The sequence below is a fragment of the Microcaecilia unicolor genome, chromosome 1 (genome assembly GCF_901765095.1).
Source record: "Microcaecilia unicolor chromosome 1, aMicUni1.1, whole genome shotgun sequence".
In the NCBI taxonomy this organism is placed as follows: domain Eukaryota; kingdom Metazoa; phylum Chordata; class Amphibia; order Gymnophiona; family Siphonopidae; genus Microcaecilia; species Microcaecilia unicolor.
The window spans coordinates 271713106-271737203 of NC_044031.1; the positions used below are offsets into that span (position 1 = coordinate 271713106).

The 24098-nt window shown below is 42.0% G+C and overlaps 1 protein-coding gene across 1 annotated transcript in view; it reads right to left on the minus strand.

The window, feature by feature from the left end:
- The window catches only part of TMEM108 (transmembrane protein 108), a 400937-nt gene extending 377885 nt beyond the window's left edge, over positions 1 to 23052 (minus strand). Inside the window, exon 1 of the mRNA XM_030206597.1 lies at positions 22978 to 23052. The gene's annotated coding sequence lies outside the window, so the exon portion shown is untranslated. The remainder of the gene's footprint in view (positions 1 to 22977) is intronic.
- Positions 23053 to 24098: the final 1046 nt, after the last annotated feature.

Here is a 24098-nt window from a genome sequence, read left to right on the forward strand (position 1 = left end):
GGTCAGTTCGGGCACCTTTTTGAGGCTTGGTCGCAAGAAAAAATGGACCAAGTAAAGTTGGCCAAGTGCTCGTCAGGGATGCCCTTCTTTTTTCCATTATCGGCCGAGAACGCCTATGTGTTAAACACGCCCCAGTCCCGCATTCGCTATGCTTCTGACACGCCCCCAGGAACTTTGGTCGTTCCCGCGATGGAAAGCAGTTGAGGATGCCCAAAATCAGCTTTTGATTATGCTGATTTGGACAACCCTGGGAGGATGCCCATCTCCCGATTTGTGTCGAAAGATGGGCGCCCTTCTCTTTTGAAAATAAGCCTGATTGTGAACAAACTCTTTTCCCATAGTTTTAAACTGAAATTTTCTCTAGAAATAGGAATTGTTTCCATAGTTTTAAACTGAAACCTTTTCTAGAGGTAGAAACTAAACAGCCAAAAACTCTTGTTCTAAAAGGCAGTTATTTTCTGTTCCTTGGCTGCTGGAGAGGTAGCACACCAGCGACCTCAATTAAGTGTTAATTAAGGTGTGAGGAAGTAGAATACTTGCATAGGTTGCTGAGTCAGCTTCAAAGAGCCTGTTTAAAAAAAAGGCCCCTTACATTCAAACCTATATAAAGAGGGAAGGTCACCCTGAACTTTCTTTCTGAGAAGTTCCGAGAGAAGAGGACATTTTCTCTGGTAAGTGTACACTATTTTGCTTTGTGCTTTGGGAACTTAAAGATTGGGGTTTAAAGGAGGAATTGCAGGTTAGTGATAGGCAAAATAAAAATATAAAAAGCAAATTTTATCAACTAATCTCCATAGTCTTTTCCACTTAGTTTTAAAAATTTTGTACCACAGCATTAACAGATAGAATCTAGCAGGCACTGCAGGATCTGACCAGATGACCACCGGAGGGAATCAGGGATGATGTCCCCTTACTCCCCCAGTGGTCACTAACTCCCTCCCACCCTCAAAAAAATGGTTTTTAAAAATATTTTGTGCCAGCCTCTATGCCAGCCTCAAATGTCATACTCAAGTACATTGCAGCAGTATGCAGGTCCCTGGAGCACTTTTGGTGGGTGCAGTGCACTTCAGGCAGGCAGACCCAGGCCCACCCCCCACCCCCACCTGTTACACTTGTGGTGGTAAATATGAGCCCTCCAAAACCCACCACAAACCCACTGTACCCACATGTAGGTGCCACCCTTCTTCTGTAAGGGCTATGGTAGTGGTGTACAGTTGTGGGTAGTGAGTTTGGGGGTGGTTTGGGGGGCTCAGCACACAAGGTAAGGGAGCTACAGTATGTACCTGGTAGCTTTTTCTGAGGTCCACTGCAGTGCCCCCTAGGATGCCCGGTTGGTGTCCTGGCATGTCAGGGGGACCAGTGCACTATGAATGCTGGCTCCTCCCACGACTAAAGGGCTTGCATTTGGTCATTTCTGAGATAGGCGTCCTTAGTTTCCTTTATCGCCGAAAATCAGAAACGACCAAGTCTAAGGACGATCATCTGTAGGGACGACATAAATGTCAAGATTTGGGTGTCCCCAACTGTATTATCAAAATGAATGATGGCCGCCCATCTTGTTTCGATAATACAGGTTTCCCCGCCCCTTCACCAGGATGTCCTCGCAGGAAAACTTGGGTACCCCTTTTGATTATGCTCCCTCTAGATGTCTGAAGCAACAAAACAAAGAAATGCCCAAGCACACACTATGAAGTCCAAAGCAAATCTCGACGTGGCCACATTTCACCAAAAATGCCGCATCAGTGGTTAACATAAACAACTGGTAAAAAAATAAATAATAAAACATAAAAATGTGATAATTGGAAATAAACAGTTGAAATTAATCACAGTAGTCTCCATAAATAATTATAACATGTATATAAAAATACAAAACATATATATTACACTGTTTTCTGGGACCTATAAAAACACAAAATAAATACATCTAAGTTAAAACACAAGAGTAAAAACATACTTATAAGTAACAACATGTGTACATATTAACTATCTAAAATAAAATGAAAGCTATATAAGAGACACCATTGGTCTAATATAGAGAACATACCTAACCAGGGTTTCACAGACTTTGCCCTGATGAAGACATTAAACATTCAAGATGACCTAAGGAAATGCGTAAAAAGTATATACTTAAAAATGTGTGCTAACTACTGGAAATGAGACAAGAAGCAAAGCTATCAGATAAAAAAGACAAACAACTCACTTGAATGAAGCTTCTTACCAGTGGAGGGCAGAGCAACAGCTTCAACAAACTGTACAAAGATCCTCCATCTTGAATTTTACCCACTATTTATACTATCCCTAAGGGGAAAAGAACTACAAAAGCTATAAAAATAATGACAATCATAAATGATGGACCTAAAAGAAGGGGTAAAAGCATGATATATCTTCCAACTTGAAAAAATAGCAAATACTAAATACTAAAAATCTAAAAAAAAATGCCGAAAGCTGCTGATTTGGGTGAAATTTACAAAATAAGAGCGATGGATTCTTACTCTACATTGGATGCCCAATTAAAATATATATTTTTTATTAAATTTTGTTGCAAAATCAGCCCAAAAACCATAAAAATAAATAAAAATGCTATGCGTTCCTGTAGCCATATTGGATGCGTTCCAATGAAGCCATCAGGCGTCACTGGAACGAGAGAAAATAAAAAACAAACACTATACTATGGTAAGATGTAAAAACAAAGAAATATGTCAAATATTGTAAAGCAAACACTAATAAATGAATAATTATGACGAAACAAGTTAAAAACAGCATCTGTTGATGTATAAAATTACCTATATTGTCATATAAACAAACAGCTTAAAAATTAAGAACATATTCATCCTATGCAAGCCAGAAGATCTATCTCCTTATTTAAGCCATCTGAGTGTACAGTGTTAAAACTGAAAATTAATCTCTGCTCTATCTTCACATGGAATTTGTCAATATCTCCTCCACATAAAGGTAATTTAGGTTTCTGAATTACAAAGAACTTATAGTCCTCAAATTTATGATTAAATCTTACAGAGTGTTCTACCAAGGGTTTTTCCAAATCTCGTCTCTTAATGGCACTTCTATGTTCTATAATCCTTCTATTTAATGTCCTCTTTGTCTTGCCTATGTACATGAGATTACATGGGCAAATGCAGGCATAAATCACATGACTACACTGGCAGTTAGAGAAATGTCTCAAAACATACGGTCTCTTATTCGCTGGATGAGTGATAGATAATGTTCTCGGATTAACCAAGCAGACTGAACACGTCCCACAAAGGTAATGAACAAAGTCAGTGGTCTTTTCATGTATATCCCTACCTATAAAGGTAGACGAAACTAAGAGATCCTTCAGATTCTTTCCCCTCTTATGTGCAATTAAAATTTCTTTGCCTGTGAAAGCATCATTAGCTTGAATCAAATACCAATGTTTTTTCAAAATCTTCATGATGTCATTGGAAAGATGATTAAATTCTAAAGTACAAACTATTCTGTAACTCATTCTGTTCTTTCTTCTTCTTCAAAAGTTCTTCTCTAGTGGATCACATTTTTATATTTTATTGTTTATTTTTTTTACCAGTTGTTTATGTTAACCCCTGATGCAGCCTTTTTGGCGAAGCGTGGCCACTTCAGAATTTGCTTGAATAGTGTCTGCTTGGGCATTTCTTTATTATGTTGATGCAGGATAGACTGTTTACTTAAGAAATCCATTATCAAGTGTACTCTAAGGCTTCATTTAGGAGTGTACCAAACACTACTCATGCCTATATGCCTAGTGCTCCCCCCCCCCCCCCCCCCATATTAACTCTGGGGTTCCTTCATATGTCTTTTTTTTTTTTTTTTTTTTTTTTACCCAGGAGGTTTCCTCCGGCTCCTTTGAATTTCTAGCTCATTCTGACTCAAGCCTGGGATCTGGTGTCATGGCTCTTCTTTTACAACTACTTGGAGATATTCCTCTTATTTTATATCCACTCCCAAGCTATGTTAGTCCTCTCACTGCAGCAACAGTCCTAGACCATGGGTAATGTCTCAGTGCTCTCTCCAGAACCCTGCAATCATGACCCCTACATTCAGCTACCAAGTGTTACATTGGCCTAAGTTCAGTGAACACTTAATCCACATACCTAGCTATGGCCAACCTGCAGTGAGGACAATCTGAGCAGAGAATCTAACTAGGTCCCTCCACACAGCATTTAACAGCACTGCCACTAAGCCATCACGTCAACCCCAGTATATACTTTCTATTCTGTTCCACATTTGTGGTAATTAAGATGGCCTCTATGTGTCAATAGGCAGGATCCCAGCATTTGTTTTTGTTATCTATCTTTGTTACTTACAGCACTATCAGAATATGAAGCTCCTTCGAGAACCCTAGAAGCAGTGGCGATAGGACCCGTAAGATGCCTAGTCACACCTCAGCCTATGACTCAGGACCTATGCTGCCAAGTAGTTTACTTTAATTTCCATTATCATGTATGTATTGCTCATGTTTGTTAACCATCTAGCCAAAAAGGCTGATCAGGCATACAAGGCATATACATACCCCCAAATTCTATAAACGGCACTAGGTGCACAACTGCACACCCAGTTAAACAATGTAATGTAATTAAACTGACTGGCTTTAAATTGGTACTTAATTGGCGATAAGTACCAACACTTGGCATTAACCAACACTAATTGGAACTAATTAGCAGTTGTGCATGTAACTGACTTCTGTACCTATTCTGTAAAACTGAACAGCTGATATTCAGTGCTATTTAACTGGCTAGGATCGGCTCCTGGCCAGTTAAATAGCACTTAAGCGGCTAAGTGCTAATATTCAGCGCAACATAGCCGGTTATCGCTGCTGAATATTAACGCTTAGTGCATAGTTGTTATAGGCGTGAAAATTCTGTGCATTTACTGGCTACATGTGCCCCTGGATTCTATATAGTGCGCTTAGATATAGGTGCTGAAATTGGCATGGATTCTAGAACACCGCATGTAACATAATTGGCTTAACAATCTAATGAGCGCTGATAATAGCACCTAACAAGCAAGAATGAGCACTAATTGGCACTGATTAGAACTTAGGTGCACAGTTTGCTAAGCGAATTCTGTAACGATGTGTGCTGAACTTCTAACGCGCATAGGCAAAGAGGGGCATGGTTATGGGCAGGGAAATGGGCATTTCATGGGCATTCCAAAATTTAGGCACCTAGTTATAGAATATTGCCCAGTGCGGCTAAATCTACAGGTTTTCGCTGGCATAAATGGATGCACGCACATATCAGCACTGAAATATCAACCAGTCATATTTAATAATTGGTGCCTAAATCTAGGTGCCAATTATAGAATATGCTTAGTGGCACTGATTTCAGCACTGATTTTTAGGCACATATATAGAATCTCCTCCTTGGCGGCTAAATTGGGCCACCCAAATAGCAGGCCTATCTTTGGCCACTATAAACTTAATCAGCCAGCACTAAATATTAAAAAAACAGATATTCAATACCAGTCACTGGAAACAGCCCAGCATTGAATATCTGGGCTCAACACCGATCGTGGGATTTAACGAGCCAGCCTCCCCCAGTCTGACTATCAGCAAATGAGTGCCTAACTTCTCTCACACGCAACTGCAAAGGGGGTGTTAACGTGGGAGAGGAATGGATGCATGAGGGGCTTTCTGACTAACCTTGCGTGTTCTTTATAGAATACTTGCAGTCACAAGCACAACTGCCACATTTAGGTGACACAATTTAGACCAGCCATAGACATGGCGTAAGTGGTTGGGCCTAAAGTTGGGTGGAGTGGCCTAGTGGTTAGAGCACCAGTCTTGCAATCCAGAGGTGGCCAGTTCCAATCCCACTGCTGCTCCTTGTGATCTTGGGCAAGTCACTTAACCCTCCATTGCCTCAGGTACAAACTTAGATTGTGAGCTCTCCTGGGACAGAGAAATACCCAGAGTACCTGAATGTAACTCACCTTGAGCTACTGCTGAAAAAGGTGTGAGCAAAATATAAATACATAACTGTGGACTTACATTAGCATTCTATAACAGATTTGGCATGCATATGTGCCATAACAGAACACTAGCTAGCTCCCAATTTTCTGGCACCTAACTTTTAGAGCCCTTTATTGAATTGAGCCCATACAGCATAAAATCACAAATAAAACCAACATAAAGTATAACATGTGACCTGCTCAGCAAAAAGGTACCAAAAGTGAGGTTACAAATGAAAGAGATAAAGGCTTTACAAGTTTGGAGGGGTGAATTTGGGCAACTTTCATTTTTGAAAGTTCTGTGTACTATAGGGTCAGTAGAAAGGGACTATACACTTTTTTCCCTATGGATTACAGAGATATAGATGCTGTAAGTCTACTATTTTCAAATGCGTTTTTCTGAAAAACATATTTTATTGATAAACATTTCTCTTTTTTTAAAGATATAATTAGCCCATAACTGAGGCAGAAATTTTGCAGGATTATACAGTTGATATCCCTCTATCTTGCGCTATAAATAAGTCATATACCTCAGCATTTCGCACCTTTTTGCTCAGCTGGTCACATATACAAGCAAAGTCAGATAAATAAAATCAAATTGAACGACTGCATAAGACAGAATAAAATATAAAATGAATTAACACAATAACCGTCTACCAAAATAAACCAAAGCAGTTCACCAAATTAATTGACTACAATAAAACTAACATATAAACCTCTGGGTCCTTTTACTAAGCAGTAATAAGCACTAACACATGCTTACCATGCAGGAAAATGCACTATTGCAGGGCATGCTCAGGCATCCTGAAGTAGTGTTGGCATCTGTGCACGTTGCCTAGGCACTAAAAAATAGCACTGGGGCACGTTGGGGGGGGGGGGGGGGGTAGAGAGTGGGTGTGCCTAGTACTAATCGGTTAGCACAGCCACATTGCCTTGTGCCTACTGATTCGCACATGGTTAGCATGTGAGCCCTTTCGACCTACAAAATAGATGTCAATAAGGGCTCAGGCACTAATCGCCATGTGCTAATTGGGAAATTAGCGCATGGCCATTAATTAAGGAAATGAAAGCACAGCCATTTTACAGCTGTGCTAAAGGTGGCCTCGGACCGTGGGCAAGTGCTGGTCTGCTGTTGTAATGTGGAAGCGACAAATTGGTGCCTAAATTTTAGTGAACTATATAGAATGACAGGGATAGTGTTCTGAATACAAGTGCTGATGAGGTATCACTGAGTATGAGACAGAGAGGGAGTAAAGATATTTATGAGCTGAAATTTCTACCCAGACCAACTTAAGAGGGCTGAATATGCTAATATTGGTCAAACTCTTACTTATGAGAAAATGGTATTCTATTGATTGCTACCTAGGCCATTCTTCTGTACTCCCAATAAAATGTATATAATGCAGCTGCATTCTCCTTTGCTTGGAATCCTGATATTGACTGTTACATTTTGTCCTCTGCAATTATTTTTCTTTTGCAGGGAGCATGTACTATCAAACTACTTATGACCAGGGCTGGCCCTAGCACTAGGCAGGCCAGGCATCCACTTAAGAATTTAGAATGCGGCATTAGTGAGGCATCAGCAGATGCAGCTTGGAACATAGCAGGCAGTGCAGTGATACAGTCATTCAGGAACTGAGCAGGTGAGGTTAAATAATCAGCACTGATTCGGTGGCAAAGCCCTCTCCCTCCGAAGCTGCAAACCTGCCAAACTGACAGTCTTGCTCGGCCCTCAGCACTGCCCCCTGGAACTGGTCTCTCAAAAGTATGCACTTAAATTACATCCCCCCCCCCCCCCCCCCCCGCCACCAGTATCATCCTTAGGAGTGTCTCTCAAACAGCATGTGAAGGGTACTTTTATTACTAAATAGAGATGAACTAAAGTGATGAATGGGGACACGTTTCCACTAATAAGAGAAATCTTTTCATAAACAACTTGGAAACAAGTATTTCAGTAAGCTTATAAATAAATTAATTTATAAGGAGGAAAAAAGCCTCGAGAAGCACCTTCACCCCGCAAAGAGGGCTAGGACTTCTTCATCATCGGCAAAAACCTCCTGCTGTTCTTCAACTGCCTTCCTTTTCAACATCAATTTATAGCACACTGATTATTTGTCAAACTTGCTTTTTCTTTGATTGACATAAGAGGTACTTAGCTTAAGAGACAATTCTTTTCTCTAAGGCTCCTCCGTGTCTCTGACCGTGGTCAACATTGGCCTCCATTTCGCAACTGCTGCCTCAGAACCACCAGTCAAAACAAAACTCAGGCTTAGAACATTCTAATACCCAACTACCAACCGAGCGGGTACGGACCTCTGCTTACTTTCCGTTCAGTATGCCGACGGACACATGAAGGGCAAGCATACAATTCAAACATGGCGGCTATTTCTACTCACTGTGATGTCACACGCTGTCAGTTCCTCTCCAATCAGAACTCAACTTAGACGGAGCTGGTTGTTCTCTAGATTAGAGGAAAAATCAAAAGAAATGGACCCATTCAATTTCCAATTGAGCCCTTTGGGATGTAATGAGTTGAGCCTGAAGATCCACTGTTGCTCTTTTTTCAATAGACTGCGGCAAGACCTTTCCTCATCACCCCCTCCTCTAATCTGTTGAAGTACTACACATTTAAGTGAGTCAAAGGTATGAGCTAGTTCTGTGCAATGTACCACTAACGGAGACGTGGTTTTCTTATTGAACACAGAAGTGTGATTACCACCGAGTCTAACATATAGCTGGCGGGAGGTCTGACCAACGTAGAACAACTGACAGGAGCAAACGATACAATAGATAACTCCTTTGGATTTAAATGTAGAGTTAGTATAAAGAGCTTTTCATGTAAGTTTCAATTTTTCTAGTATTGCTGCATGCTGAGTCTGACTTCTTCAGGTAACTTTCTAGTTCAGTATTTTGCCTTCATATTTTTTTTAATTTCTAGTTCTTTGTTTCATATCTGTTGCCATGTGTTTTTCATATGTGATAAGGTACAGTATTCTGCTAGTGTGTAGTATTTGCAGCCCTTTTTGTTTTGTTTTTCATTAGGTTGTGTACTGGTGTTTTAGAGCCCGGTGTAATTATAGTGCTGCCTTTCCATGCATAAGGTTGTAGCTCGTCCTGTCCTTGGAATTAGTGCTGTTATGGTTTGGTAAGGTTATGAGTGGGTTTTTGCACAAGTTTGTGTATAGTGTTTTGCAGTGGAGAGATTGTGTTTTGACCTTACTGAGGTAGCACCAAAACATCAGAAAAAGTGTAGAGCCTAAATCATGACACACTACCTCGAAGGATTTACATATAGTGCAGGGGCCCGGCCCGGTGGCGGGTGGAGCAGCCGTGACCTCGGGGGGGGGGGGGGGGGGCCCAGGGGCGGCCTTGTCCCGGGCCCGGCCCAGTCTCTCGGCGGCCCTGCACTTTTCTCAAAATCTCTTGAATTCTGATACTGTTTTCATCTCTACCACTTCCGCCAAGAGGCTGTTCCATGAATTCACCACCCTTTCCATGAAGAAGTATTGCCTTGGGTTATTTCTGAGGAGTAGTCTAGTGGTTAGTGCAATGGACTTTGATCCTTGGGAACTGGGTTTGATTCTCACTGCAGCTTGTAACTCTGGGCAAGTCATTTAAGCCTCCATTGCCTCAGGTACAAAATAAGTACCTGTATGTAAACCGCTTTGACTGCAACCACAGAAAGGCAGTATAACAAGTCCCATCTGCCCCCCACCTTTGTGTAAATCTATCCCTTTTCAACTTCATCCTATTACAGAGCTTCCTTTCAATTGAAAGAGACTCACCTTCTGTAAATTTATGCCACAGAGGTATTTAAACATCTCTATCATATCTCCCCTCTCCCACCATTTATATGTCAGTTGTCTTAAAATTCTTCTGAAAAAGCTCCAGACTATCAAGACTAGCCTGCCTGATCTATTCTGTTCACAAATATTGTAGGGTTACTCCATTATTCATAGAGCTTCACTGGTTAACTATTGAGGCCCGAGTCCAATTTAAATAATCTACAATGGAATTTAAGATGACGGACTTAATATGTTTGCCAAAAGCAACCAAGACTACTTTGTTACGTAGTGCAATGATTTTGCACTTTCCAGATCCCAAATGGCAGAGGTATAAAAGTGTTTTTGTATCGGGGTTCTCTTATCAAGCTTCTGTTGTGTGAAATTCCCTACCCACTCAGGTTAGAATGAAGATTGGAGGGTGGCCAATGTAACGCCTATCTCCCTATGATTATTCAGAATTTAATGATAGATAATATAACTTGCCCGTTAGCTACTACTATGAAAATCCTGGGTATAACCATTGATCAGAATCTGTCCTTTGAACCTCAGGTGTCTAAGATGGTTTCTTGTGTCTTCAATACATTGTGGAGATTGAATCGACTGCACCCTTTCTTTTCGAACTCTGTCTTCCGTTCTTTTGGACCAAATTTGTTTATTGTAATGCTGTTTACTCAGGTTTGAAGGGCTCCTTAGTCAGGAAATTACAATCAGTGCAGAATACCGTTGCACGCCTCGTGTGTGGAGCTCCCTGCTATTTTAGGGCAGCTCATCTCCTGGTTAAATTACATTGGCTTCCAATAAATTCTCGAATCACCTTTAAGCTTTGCATACTTGTTTACCAAATTTTCTATGACCTACTGCCTAGTTACATGCAGAACCCGATAGACCTGCCTTCAAGAAATGCTTTTCCTATGTCTAGGTAATATCTTCACTATCCAAGTTGCAAGAATCTTCACTATATATCTATTCATATTGCAGGTTGTACCTACCAGGCTTCTAAGATGTGGACCTCTTTGCCAAATGAGATATGTTACTGATTATCTATTATTTCATAAGTTGCTGAAGGCATTTCTATTTGATCAATCCCTCACCTGCACTAGTGCTTGTTAGTTTCTGAGCATGTTAGATGTCTTGTTTTGGTTACTGTATAGAGGTGACTTTTTTTTTTGGATTGTCCATTTCTCGTGTATGCTCACATTCCTTGCATTGTACTGTAGTAATTGTTTTCTGTTAGCCACATTGAACCCAAACTTGTTTGGGATAATGTGGGATATAAATGTCTCAAGTAAATAAATAAATATCTCAAAATAAATAAATAAAAAGTGATCCAGAGATGATCCGGGAAAATGTAGACTGGTAAACCTGTCAGTGCCAGGCAAAATAGTGGAAACTATTATAAAGAACAAAATCACTGAACACATAGACTAACATAGTTTAATGGAGCAGAGTCAGTATAGATTCAGTCAAGGGAAGTCTTGCCTCACCAATCTGCTTCATTTCTTTGAATGCGCGAATAAACATGTGGATAATGGTAAGTCGGCTGATGTAGTGGATCTAGATTTTCAGAAAGCATTTGACAAATTCCCTCGTGAGAGACTCCTAGAAAATTTTAAAAACCATGGGATAAGAGACAATTTTCTGTCATGGATAAGGACAGTGCCGTAGCGAGGGCGGCTGACACCCGGGGCGGGTCGCCGCTGCGCACCCCCTCGGCGCGCACTCCCCCCTGGAGCGCATTGTTACTTACTTTAGAAGGGAGGGGCGGGCGGGAGGGCCGATCCACCCCCGAGTCCACGTTGCTGAGAGCTGCATCAGCTCCATTGGTTCCTTGCTCTCTCTGCCCTGGAACACGAAGTAACCTGTTCCGGGGCAGAGGGAGCAAGGAACCAACAGAGATGACACCCCCCCGGCGGCGTGCACCTGGGGCGGACCGCCCCTCCGCCCCCCCCCCTTCCTACGCCACTGGATAAGGAATTGGTTGATGGACAGAAAACAGAGGGTAAGGTTAAATCGCCAGTTCTCTCAGCGGAGGAGGGTAAATTGTGGAGTGCTGCAGGGATCTGTACTAGGATCAGTGCTATTTAACACATTTATTAATGATATGGAAATGGGAACGACGAGTGAGGTGAAATTTGCAGATGACACAAAAATATTCAGAGTTGTTAAAACACATGCGGATTGTGAAAAATTGCAGGAAGACCTTAGGAAGTTGGAAGACTGGGCATCCAAATGACAGATGAAATTTAATTTGGACAAGTGCAAAGTGATGCACATTGGGAAGAATAATACAAATCATACTTATTTGATACTAGTTTCCACCCTAGGAGTCAGCACCCAAGAAACAGATCTAGGTGTCATCGTGGACAATACACGGAAATCTTCTGCCTAGTGTGTGGCAGTAGCCAAAAAAGCAAACAGAATGCTAGAAATTATTAGGAAAGAGATAGAAAATAAGACAAAGAATATTATAATGCTTCTGTATTGCTCCAAAGTGCGACCACACCTTGAGTAAAGTACTGTGTACAATTCTAGTCACCATATCTTTAAAAAGATATAGCAGAATTAGAAAAGATTCAAAGAAGGGCGACCAAAAGGATTAAGGGGATGAACTCCTCTCATATGAGAAAAGGCTAAAGAGGATGGGACTTTGGGACTCTTCAGCTTGGAAAATAGACGGCTGAGGGGGATATGATAAAGGCCTATAAAATACTGAGTGGTGTAGAAAAGGTAAAAGTAAACTGATTTTTTACTCTTTCAAAAAGAACAAAAAATAAAAGACACTAAATGAAGTTACATGGTATTACTTTTGAAATGAACAGAAGGAAATATTTTTTCAAATGTAACAAATAGTTAAGCTCTTGAACTCATTGCTAGAGGATGTTTGGACAAGATCTTGGAGGAAAAGTCCATAGTTTGCTATTGAGACAGACATGGGAAAGCAACTGCTTACCCTGGGATTGGTAGCACGGAATATTGCTACTAATTGGATCTCTGCCAGGTATTTGCAACCTGGATTGGCCACTTTTGGAAACAGCATACTGGGCTACATGAACCACTGGTCTGACCCAGTATAGCTATTATTACGTTCTTATGATGTGGAATAAATTAACCGTCAGAAAGGCTCTAAAATCTTTTCTCTTTAAGAAATATCTAGGTACATTTTTGAATTGGTAAGATGTTAATTGATGTACTTATTAGAATTCATTCTATGTCTTTTTCCTGGGAATTATTCTGACCTTCTTAATTGGAATCCGCACTGAACATTTTTGGTGTGCTCCAGAATACAAGAGTATATATAATATAATGTAATGGGGTAATTTTACAAGTGGCCTTTTACATTCACAACATAGTAACATAGTAAATGACGGCAGAAAAAGACCTGCATAGTCCATCCAGTCTGCCCAACAAGATAAATTCATATGTGCTACTTTTTGTGTATACCTTACCTTGATTTGTACCTGTCCTTTTCAGGGCACAGACCGTGTAAGTCTGCCCAGCACTATCCCCGCCTTCCAACCACCAGCCCCGCCTCCCACCACCGGCTCTGGCACAGACCGTATAAGTCTGCCCAGCACTATCCCTGCCTCCCAACCTCCAGTCCTGCCTCCCAGCTCCGGCTCTGGAACAGACCGTATAAGTCTGCCCAGCACTATCGCTGCCTCCCACCACCGGCTCTGCCACCCAATCTCGGCTAAACTCCTTAGGATTCATTCCTTCTGAACAGGAATGAATCCTAAGGAGCTTAGCTTAGCCGAGATTATTTATCTTAATCAAGATCAATGCCATGATGTGCTTCCAATCTCTTTAGATGTCTCTGCAGCATTCAGCTTAGTCAACCATAGCATCCTCTTGCAGAGATTGATAGATTAAGGGATTAAAGGCACTGTTCTGACACGGTTTCAATCATACTTGTAAAACAGACTGTACAATACTCTCTCTCAGCTGATTCAGCTGTTATACTTGTGGAGTATCGCAGGGCTCTGCCCTTGGGCCTATCCTTTTTAAAAATTTTCTAGCTCTGTTTGCTTTGATGGCACAATCTCTGGAAATCCTATTTTTATGCAGAAGACATTCATTATTATTACCTCTTGAAACCTGCTCTAATGCTATTTTGACATTTCCAACAAATTAGACCTATTGGCAGACTAGATTGTATGTAATGGACTTAAATTAAATATCTTTTAAAGTCTGCAGTCTTACTTTTTCCTTGACTGGTTTCTCTACTCAGCTTACCTACTATCTGAGAACTTCTATTCCACTACCAACTACTGTAAAAAGTTTAGCTATCACAACTGGCACTGACCTGTCACTTTTATTACTCATCTCAAATCTAAGTAATTTTTTTTTACATTGTGTCAGCTTCACTCTGTTTGCTAATCTCTTAGCATTACTTTACTGTGTTTGCTTATTCATTCCTCAGGTACATCCCAATTGGACTACTGCAATTCTCTTTTGCAAGGCCTGCCCAATACCAGATTAGGAGCATATAGCTGTTATAGAATACCACAATGAAGTTGATATTTGGTGCAAATGAGGAACACTGCCTCCCCACCGCATTTCAAATCTCCTTTAAAATTCTTATATTTGTACATCAGGTATTCTACACTGGTGTCCTATCTTTCCCTTTTAGCTCTTTGGTTACTTATGTTCCTGTTTGTTCCCTTAGGCCTTCGCAAGAGAATCTTGTCATCGTTCCTTCTCATCAGCATATATGTTAAGATTCCATTAGCACTCTTGCTTTAAGGTTGTTGCACCCACTTTTTGGAATGCCCTACCTGTTGATCTTTGCCTAGAAAAATATTTTGTAAAATTTTAAGGCTGCCTTAAAAATCTATTATTTTACACAGGCTTTTCTCTCCCCTATAGATTATTAGCTTCCCATTGCTCAGGGCCCTGATCTCTCTGCAGCAGTTACCCCTGTTACACATTTTTTTGTTAACACGTGAAAACTCCTTTGCAGGCTGTGTGCATGTAAGTTCAGTTACTTATCAGGTGAACAATTTTGTAATAGTCCATTGAGATGCCTTTCAAACTGACCCTCTAAGGAAGAAATTGTACAAAGCTTTCTACACGTGTAAAGTACGTTTTCCAAACAGAATAGGGCTCGTAAACTGCACGCAGATATCCATGTGTAAGAGGCAGACACAAGAAGAGCATACCAACTTTTACACTAACTGGAGGTAGTTCTCTATAGATCACCTAAAAACAGGTGCTCGGATGATGCGCACTAATCTCAAATTCTATATTGGTAATTTCACGCACAATTACCACTATCGAATACAGTTATGCTCTGACTTTAGACGTGAGCACTTACAGTAGTTCAATGGCTGGTAGAAATGCTTGAGTATAACTGCTAATATTCTATAACCTGTGCTCACAAGTTCTGGGCATGCCCCTGACCAGCCCATGCCCCTCCCAGGTCCATGCCACCTTGTACTTATATGCCCATGTCCCTCCCAGGTCAATCCCCATTGTACTTATATGCTGGTCACACTACTAGCGAAATTCAAAAAAGAACTCTGAATTGGGAAAAACATCCTCCTGCTACAGTTCGACATGATCAATGCATTCGACATGGTTGATCACCATATCTTACAAAGAAAACAATAAAATTGTCATCAAAGGAAAGGTACTCAAATGGTTCAATGGATTTCTGACTACCAAGTCTTACCAAGTAAAGATGAATTCCACAATCTCTTCCCCATGGAAAGCTGATTGCGTGATCACCCAGGGCTCACCACTCTCACCAATACTATTCAATCTAATGATGGCACCACCTGCCCGATCACTGTTCAAACAAGGCTACAACCCCTTCATATATGCCGATGATGTGATAATATTCATCCCTTTCAAGAAGAATCTATCAGAAATTACTACCAAGATCTCAGATTGCATAAATACCATGGAAACCTGGGCCTTGGTGTTCAAACTAAAATTAAACAGGGGAAAGTCACATTGCCTAATACTAACATCACCACACAATACTGAACACTTCACAAACATCAACACCATGGGAACACCCATCCCAACAGTAGACAAACTAAAAATTCTAGGAGTTACTATCAACCACAATCTATCCTTCGATGACCAAGTTATAAACACCACTAAGAAAATGTTCCACACTATGTGGAAACTCAAACGCATAAAAAACTATCTCCCCAGAGACATATTCCGCACACTTGTCCAAACCATGGTCCTCTCCCATGTAGACTACTGCAATAGAATCTACACAGGATGCAAGTGTCGGACTTGTGAGTTCTTGTGCCAAGTAGAGCGCTGCTGAGCCCGGTACTCGGACCAGGTTCTGCTTGGCAGCCGGACAACCCTGGGTTTCACCTGCGCTGACTGCCGTTCCCCAGGGTTGAGCCCCTAGGTGCAGGCGGCCTGCAGGATTTACGAGACAGAGCTAGAAGCGGGGTGGTGAACGTATTGGCCAGGAAGGCAGCAGGCAAGAGAGTGATCCAGATACAGGCAAAGTCAACAGGCAGGCAGCAGGCAGGGGAATAATCTAGGAACAAGCAATGTCAATAGGCAGGCTGCAGGCAGGGGAGTAATCCAGGTACAGGCAATGTCAATACGCAAACAACAGGCAAGAGAGTAATCCAGGCACAGGTAAAGTCAATAGGCAGGTAGTAGGTCAAGAAAGTAATCCAGGTACAGGCAAAGTCAGTAGGCAGGCAGCAGGCACGAGAGTAATCCAGGTGCAGGCAATATCAATAGGCAGGCAGCAGGCAAGAGAGTAATCCAGGTACAGGCAAAGTCAGCAACGAGGGACAAAGGAGAGAAGAAGCAAACTACAGAGCAAGTAACACCTACCAAAGTAGAAGCTGAAGCATTGAGGCAGGGAAGGGTTCCATAGAAATAGTGCTGGCATCAGGCATTCACTGGAAACAGCTGAGAAGGACAGTAAGGGAAGCAGCCAGGCATCCAATAGGGAAAGAGCAGAGGAGGCAAGGGAGAGCCCATAGGTTAAGGGCTGAGAGATGGACAACCAGGACACCAGTCACGGGGATCCAATCCCCATGGAGCACGGAGGCGGGACAGAGAGCCCATAGGTTAAGGGCTGAGAGATGGACAACCAGAACACCAGTCACGGGGATCCAACCCCCATGGAGCAAGGAGGCAGGGCAGACATGCTGTGAAGGGAACCCCGGCCCTACACCGACGGAGGGAGTGCCATTACTGGCAAGGTAAGGGGCGTGACAGCAAGGAACAAACATTAAAGAGACTACAAACAACACAAAACAGAGGAGCTAGACTTATATTTGGAAAAAAGATAATTCGAAAGAGCGAATCCACTACTCCAAAACTTACATTGGCTACCTATCAAAGCACACATGTCCTTCAAGATATGCACCCTAGTCCACAGAATAATCTTCGGCCTCGCTTCAGAATACATGGCTGGCTTGACAGAACTACCAATACACAATGTAAACAAGAATGCAAGATCCTATCTAACTCATTATCCCAAATGTCAAGGCCTAAGATACAAATCTACACTTACAACCAGTTTCACATGCGTCTGAACCAAAGCCTGGAACTCTCTAACAAAAGACTTAAAAGTATGAACAACTACCTACCATTCCAAAAACAAATGAAAGCTCATCTCTTCAGGAAATTCCTTTCTGATGAAATCACATAGCCAAGGAGATCCTGGCCACCACACCATAGCACACGATCACAGACATAATTGAACCAGACTTGCGTTGACCCTCACAAATGAATACTTGTCTACCTAAGTTAATTGTAAGCCACATTGAACTTACCACTAAGTTGGACAATTTGGGGTACAAATGCATAAATAAATAAAATACATAAAATATGCCCTATTCCTCCCAGGTCCACGCCACCTTGTACTTACATGCTCATGCCCTCCTAGGTCCACATCCCCTTGTAGTTAAATGCTTTGGATTTTTCATGCACAGTTTATAGAGTACTGACTTAGGGCAGTTACATGCATAACTGCAAAGTAATGACAACTAGCATCAATATAGCCAATAATTGGTTAATGCCAATTAGCAGCTTATTAATCAATCAAGTTACTTGCATAACTGACAGTATTCTAGAACTTGTGTGTACAGCTTTGTGGGCTAACTGGGGGATTCTATATATGGCAACTAAAGTTGAGAGCGCAAATCAATATGCATTGCTGATTTGCATGTGCAAATTAATTAATGAGCCAATAAGCACCAATAACTGGCTGCTAACAACTAATTATTGGCATTAATTGGCCTTAATTGGGATTTACACATGATCATATTATACAACGTTCCGCACATAGATCCTATAGTGTGTAAATTCAAGGGGACATGGCCAGGAGCATTTCGGAGGCATTCCATGGGTGTTCCCAGAATTTACACACATCGGCGCCTAATTTAGGTGCCAGCATTTACACCTGTTTTTCAGCAGGCGCAATGGCCAGCGCCTTAACTTAGTCGCTATTTATGTACAGTGGTGGAAATAAGTATTTGATCCCTTGCTGATTTTGTAAGTTTGCCCACTGACAAAGACATGAGCAGCCCATAATTGAAGGGTAGGTTATTGGTAACAGTGAGAGATAGCACATCACAAATTAAATCCGGAAAATCACATTGTGGAAAGTATATGAATTTATTTGCATTCTGCAGAGGGAAATAAGTATTTGATTCCCCCACCAACCAGTAAGAGATCTGGCCCCTACAGACCAGGTAGATGCTCCAAATCAACTCGTTACCTGCATGACAGACAGCTGTCGGCAATGGTCACCTGTATGAAAGACACCTGTCCACAGACTCAGTGAATCAGTCAGACTCTAACCTCTACAAAATGGCCAAGAGCAAGGAGCTGTCTAAGGATGTCAGGGACAAGATCATACACCTGCACAAGGCTGGAATGGGCTACAAAACCATCAGTAAGACGCTGGGCGAGAAGGAGACAACTGTTGGTGCCATAGTAAGAAAATGGAAGAAGTACAAAATGACTGTCAATCGACAAAGATCTGGGGCTCCACGCAAAATCTCACCTCGTGGGGTATCCTTGATCATGAGGAAGGTTAGAAATCAGCCTACAACTACAAGGGGGGAACTTGTCAATGATCTCTAGGCAGCTGGGACCACTGTCACCACGAAAACCATTGGTAACACATTACGACATAACGGATTGCAATCCTGCAGTGCCCGCAAGGTCCCCCTGCTCCGGAAGGCACATGTGACGGCCCGTCTGAAGTTTGCCAGTGAACACCTGGATGATGCCGAGAGTGATTGGGAGAAGGTGCTGTGGTCAGATGAGACAAAAATTGAGCTCTTTGGCATGAACTCAACTCGCCGTGTTTGGAGGAAGAGAAATGCTGCCTATGACCCAAAGAACACCGTCCCCACTGTCAAGCATGGAGGTGGAAATGTTATGTTTTGGGGGTGTTTCTCTGCTAAGGGCACAGGACTACTTCACCGCATCAATGGGAGAATGGATGGGGCCATGTACCGTACAATTCTGAGTGACAACCTCCTTCCCTCCGCCAGGGCCTTAAAAATGGGTCGTGGCTGGGTCTTCCAGCACGACAATGACCCAAAACATACAGCAAAGGCAACAAAGGAGTGGCTCAGGAAGAAGCACATTAGGGTCATGGAGTGGCCTAGCCAGTCACCAGACCTTAATCCCATTGAAAACTTATGGAGGGAGCTGAAGCTGCGAGTTGCCAAGCGACAGCCCAGAACTCTTAATGATTTAGAGATGATCTGCAAAGAGGAGTGGACCAAAATTCCTCCTGACATGTGTGCAAACCTCATCATCAACTACAGAAGACGTCTGACCGCTGTGCTTGCCAACAAGGGTTTTGCCACCAAGTATTAGGTCTTGTTTGCCAGAGGGATTAAATACTTATTTCCCTCTGCAGAATGCAAATAAATTCATATACTTTCCACAATGTGATTTTCCGGATTTAATTTGTGATGTGCTATCTCTCACTGTTACCAATAACCTACCCTTCAATTATGGGCTGCTCATGTCTTTGTCAGTGGGCAAACTTACAAAATCAGCAAGGGATCAAATACTTATTTCCACCACTGTACTTAGTGCTATCCTATAAAGGGGGTGTGGATTCTTTATAGAATTGCGCTCAGTGCTTACATTTTTCAGCACCATTTATAGAATCTAGTCCTAAGTGTAAAGTTGTGTGCACGATTTATAGAATTAGGTTGACAGTGCACAGGCATTCCTGGGTTCTAGTTTGGATGATGGGGGGGGGGGGGCAGTTATGATGTATCATATATTTTATAAATCTGTGAGTAAATGCATACTGTACATGAGAACATTTATACCTTCTTCAAAGTAGGTAGGTGTACAAGAGCATTTGAGCACTACAGAACCTGGCTCACAGGCACCTTTTCTCAACTGTGACATGGAGGGGCATTTTCGAAAAGGACGTCCAAGTTGTGATTTAGATGTTCTTGCAAAACGGCAAAATCCAGGGGTGGGGAAACCTGTACTTTTGAAACAAGATAGACGTCCATCTTTCGTTTCGAAAATTCCATTAGGGCCGTCCAAATCCTTAAATTTCGCCATCCCTAGATTTGGACGTCCATAGACATGGACGTTTCTGATTTTCGGCGATTTTCGAAACCAAAGACGTCCATGTCAAAAATGACCAAATGCAAGCCATTTGGTCATGGGAAGAGCCAGTATTCGTAGTGCACTGGTCCCCCTGACATGCCAGGACACCAACCGGGCACCCTAGGGGGCGCTGCGGTGGACTTCATAAATTGTTCCCAGGTACATAGCTCCCTCACCTTGTGTGCTGAGCCCCCCCCAAAACCCACTACCCACAATTGTACACCACTGCCATAGCCCTTGCAGGTGAAGGGGGCACTTAGATGCGGGTACAGTGGGTTTGTGGTGGGTTTTGGAGAGCTAGCTGTTCCCTCCACAAATGTAGCAGGTAGGGGGGTATGGGCCTGGGTCCGCCTGTCTGAAGTGCACTGCAGTACCCACTAAAACTGCTCCAGGGACCTGCATGTGCTGTCATGGACCTGAGTATAACATCTGAGACTGGCAGGACATATTTTGAAAGATGTTTTTTGAGGGTGGGAGGGAGTTAGTGACCACTGGGGGAGTAACGGGAGGTCATCCCCAATTCTCTCAGGTGGTCATCTGGTCATTTCGGGCACCTTTTTGTGCCTTAGTCATAAGAAAAACAGGTCCGAGTGAAAACGTCCAAGTGTTCATCAGGGACGTCCTTGTTTTTTTCGATTATGGGTCAAGGACATCCAAGTGTTAGGCACGCCCAAGTCCCGCCCAAGTCCTCACCTCCGATACACCCCCTTGAACTTTGGCCGCCCTTGTGACGGAGTGCAGTTGAAGACGTCCTAAATCGAGCTTCGATTATACCGATTTGGACGTCCCTGGGAGAAGGACGTCCATCTTCCGATTTATGTCGAAAGATGGATGTCCTTCTCTTTCGAAAATGAGCCCAATAGCCAACCTTCTAAAAAAAAAAAAATTAGCTCCTATGATACCAGACCAAAACAAATGGTAACATATATCAATTCACTAGGATCTTGTATCATATATTTCTAAAACACGTAACTCAATCTCTAAGCATCACTTTAACAGTCAGAAATTAAACACTGCATTATTTTGTGCACATTTTTATGTTGCTCCAAATTTGTATACTGAAGGAAATCATGGACTATTTTAAAATAATGCCACCTAAAATACAATCAACCTGTTTTCTGATTTTTCCCCCCACTGTTAAAACTGTGCACTGGTACAATCTGTTGAACTTTTGCACGAACATGAAATGTGGTGTGTGTGCTAAATCCATGGACTTTTACAGTTTTCGTCTTTCATTATTATGACCTATCTTTAAATCAAGCTGCTAGTTTGTTTCCCATCAAGCACAGGTAAAGCTGGTGCTTCAAAATGAGTATGTATCCTTTACCATAGAAAAAAAAGGAGGGGGGTAACTTTCTAGAACAGCTCCTACTGAGTCTCAGCAAATTCCTCTGAAGGAGCCTCACATAAATGTCATTGTCTTGGTTTCTGATCTGTCCTTTCTCAGTCAGATCTGCTACTTTGCCCCATTATATATGGATAAAGGAGAAACTGGAAGCCAACAGAATAATTTGTGGGTATTGCACACTTGTCTATGGGATCTACATTAGATGATTTAGAGGTTAAGATAGGCAAGAGTTCACTCTTAATATCCAGTTCTCTAAAGGACTGATAAGAATTTATCCTGTTTAATTTAGACATTGACTTCTAGTTCACATCTACTAGCCACAAGTATCTGTAAACTGGCTTCAGAATACACTGTTTTCCTTTCGAAGACTTCTTGCATTAGGTAGATTTTGCTACAGAGAAGTGAAATGCATTTAGCAGCTTTAATTTTATTTATATATATATATATATATAGTTCTAAGAAAGTTAAGTGCTTTATCAAACTGATTCATTATTTTTTAACTAGTTCTTTTGATTTCTGTCTTCCGAATAAACGCTTTAGCAGGTAGAAGTCTCATTCATTGTTGTAGTGGATCTTTTAGTGAAATATGTGGGCCAGCTTGTTGTGCTGTGGTTGGGGTATTTCTACTGCAGGTCGGCACAGTGCTCTCTGAAACTGACTATGGCTCCAGAGCTGCTCACACATAGGCTACCATCCTTGATGCATTGCTCTGTTTTAAATGTATTGCAAAAGCCATGCTCTCCAAATCCATTTAGTATCATTTTTACGCGTTCGCTTTGATGTTAGCGGCATTTATCTAATTTGCTACATTTGCTGCACTGCAGTCTTACACGTGCAAGGAGTCTCCCTTACTAAGTGATATTTTGTCTTTATTTATATGCATGCAGTTTATGAGAGTGTCATTTCTGCCCCTCATGCAACAAATATGCAATACTACAGAGGTAAAAATTGTAGTGCACGCCCGTCTGCAAATACTCCTATACCGTGTGCTTAGTAAACCTTGGCTTTTCAAAATTTTTTAACTCTCAAGATGCAAATCTAGCTTGGGGAGACCAAAAAATCCAGTGGTTAAAGTCATTCCAGCACAGACAAACACATTAGGACAAAACCTCCAGCAATATTTTAACTACCCTTAACATTCCAGTATTCGGGGAGGCAACGACGATGCGGGATTCAAAAGGCAGAAGGGGATTATGCTCCATTATACTCAAAAAGGATGCTTCCAGCAGTACAGAAGGCACATAACTCAATGCGCCAGTGGCACTGACTTAATTTAGTAGAAATCCTTCTTACCTGGTGGTGGCCAAGCTCCGTCCGAATGCACAGCCACACGCGCGCACACGCACACACCACATCTGCACACACGCGCGCACAAACTGAGGCTGCAATCGAGGTTGACCGCTGGCACAGGTTGCCTAGCATCGGTCACGTGCCGCCCGCCAGCCAATCCTCGCGTGCTCTTCTTCGCATTACTATGTCAGCTTTGGGGAGATTGTAAGTGGCTGTCGACGGGTCGCTCGGGTTCGACGCGTTCGGGAGAGGTAGACGGCTCGCGCTACCCTCGTTTTCACTAACCGGACAAGAGATCCGAGCATTGGAGTCGCCCCAGAGGGGTTGCCGGAGGGTCATTGGGTGTGTGGGAGGAGGGCAGGGGTAGCTCCGTCCTGTCGTTGGAGCGCGACGTGTAGTAGCTGTTGTTGCTGATGCACAGTTGTTGAATGTAAATGAGGACACGCTGCTGTAACGCGGGGACAGGTTATTACGGAGATTAGAAGCAGAATTTATAGGAGCTGTATTGGATTAGCAGAAACTGCACTGAAATGGGAAGTCTCGAGGCAGGTGGAAGGACAGTTTAAGAAATGGATAAGGATTGGGGGGAAAGAGAATACAGTCCAGATTAGAAAGTACCGTTAGATCTTGAGTTCCAGTATTCAAGAGGATGGAAAGTAGGAAGTAAGAGGCACTAACGAAATGTGGCTGCCTACTGTGGATTATAAAACGTGTTGTGAGAGCACTGTACGATCGTAGTTACTAGCAGAAATATAATGTCAAGATCTTTTTCTAATCTACCCTGCCTTCGGATGTTAGTTATCTGCATTCTCAGGATTTTATACTTTTCGACTTTATCCTTAGTCTCGGGTATCAGTGTATAGGTAATAAATAAAAATAAAATAAAGCAAAACAAAGAAAATAAGATGCTGCTTTTTTTCTTTTTTTTTTTAGCTTTCGAAGGCAATACCTTTTCTTGGAAAGTTAATCAAAAAATGTATTGTTAGTGCAATAAAATGTATCATTTTATTATGGTTTTAATTTCTATTTATTACCTTTTAGAAGTGGACTAACACGGCTAACACACCACTTCATTTGAGATCTCAGTTTACCAATTCGTTCTCTCTTAACATGAGTTAGTTTCG